Source organism: Callorhinus ursinus, unplaced genomic scaffold (genome assembly GCF_003265705.2).
Source record: "Callorhinus ursinus isolate GAN/ISIS: 27379988/994484 unplaced genomic scaffold, GSC_fseal_2.0 scaffold4, whole genome shotgun sequence".
Lineage (NCBI taxonomy): Eukaryota > Metazoa > Chordata > Mammalia > Carnivora > Otariidae > Callorhinus > Callorhinus ursinus.
In genome coordinates, this window is record NW_027397066.1 from 2008065 (window position 1) to 2010072 (window position 2008).

Below are 2008 nucleotides of genomic sequence, written 5' to 3' on the forward strand. Positions count from 1 at the left end.
ATGAAAATCTGATTCTGTGAAAAGGTTAATAAATCTGTAAGCCTTAGACAAAGAAAAAAAAAGACAAATTAATAATATCAGAAATGGAAGAGTGGACATCACTACAGGTCCCATGGATGGAGCTTGACTAGGAGTAAGGCATCTTAAAAGATAATTGCCAGAGAAAGATAAAATTACGCTCACACAGATCACATTAAAATGAACATGTGTTTTGTTTTACTCACATGGGGAACCAGGCAAATGTTCTAAACAGTTCAAATGAAGTCAAAAGGCTCACATTTATATGAGTAAAGGAATTGAATTGCAAATCTGGGCAAACTGAGTTTTCTACAGAGGGAAGAGAAGTCCATGGAAACTACCAGACAAAACAGGTTGCATGTGTGCCTATCACCCACAATTTACAGAAAGCTGCACGATAGGTCAGAGACAAGGAAGGCTAGAATCTGATAACCTGGAAGGTTGTGCTGGATGGATACAATGCAGTGTTTTCCTGAAACACTGTTTTTCTTCTGAAGACTTTAAGATAAATCAAGTACACTAAAATTTCATTAACTTGAGCTCATATGAATTGGTGAGCCAATATGACTCAGTAGAAGTCTGAATTAGGGAACTTCCCTAAGAAAATGACATAGGAGATGCTAGCTCCATTTTTGTTTACAGCTTTGCTCCGATTTAGTCACTGGATACCCTGTGATCAGCCTTTCTTATGCACACGGGAAGAACCTAGCCTGGCAGGGTATGCTGCTTCCCTGCCAGTCTGTGGATCTGGGAAGTGACCTGTCATCGCCCTATACTCTGGCTTGGGGGCCAGAGGCCAAGGCTCTGCAGTACCTGCTGCTCTCACCTGTGACCTTCCTTGGGGGAGGCCCATCTACCTTGTGGGCTCTTCTGCATCAGGAACACTGGGGCTGTGTCTTTGCTAATCCCTTTCTTCCACTTCCCAGGCATTTTAGAGAAATGCTTGGAAAAAGATTACTCTTGGGAGATATGAGGGAAAAGGGCTGTCATTGAGCAAGACAAGATGAAGAGACTTGAATGTAAGTAAAGCCACATATGGACAATGCAGTTAAGAGTATGGAAGCAAAACAGGGCTTGAAAGAGCAGAGTATCTGTTGGAGCTGTGTTTCTCCTGGACAGAAGTTACCAGGGCAAAGTTTTCATTGATGTAAGTAGGAGTAGTGAAAACAATGTACTGGATTCTAAATAAGAGCAAATCTATGTAGTCAGCAGACCATCCTTTAAGATGGTGCACCCTACTTCTTTTTGCGTTGCAGTAGCCTTTCTCAGGAAGTATTGATGAAAATAGACTTGGCCAAATAAGGTACTTACAGGGAAATCTGATATATTCTCTTTGCCCATCCTCCTTTTTCATTTTTCTGTTTGGTGAAATAAACAAAACAAAACAACAACCCTGTGATTTTATCATGAGATGAGAAAGAACTGGGAGGCCCACTGGCAGTTTTTCCCTCTCTTGCTTTGATTATATTAGGTAACTGCTGACATTAGCTGCAGTGAAGAAGAAAAATAGCCCTGGAATCTACTAAAGGAGCAAGCTGGGACCTAGATATACTGTTCCAGTGTAATGATTCTGGGTAAATGCTGCTCTGTGTGCTGAGAGAATTTTCTACAGGATTAGTGGTTACATTGACTAACACCCTTATCAAGATTGTGTTTGCAGGACGCCTGGGTGGTTCAGTCGGTTGGGCATCAGACTCTTGATTTTGGCTCAGTTCATGATCTCGCAGTCATGGGACTGAGCCCTACGTAGGGCTCTGCGCTTAGCAGGGAGTCCACTTGAGATTCTCTCTCTCTCTCCCTCTCCTTCTGCCCCTACCCCTGATCATGCTCTCTAAATAAGTAAATATCTTAAAAAAAAAGACTTGTGTTTGCATATCTGTTTTCACTTCTTGATGAATATAAAGTGGACAATTTGGGTGCTATCTTTTTAGCACTTAAACAACAAATGACTTTATGTTGTTTGAGTAAATCTCTTTTTTTTTCAAATATG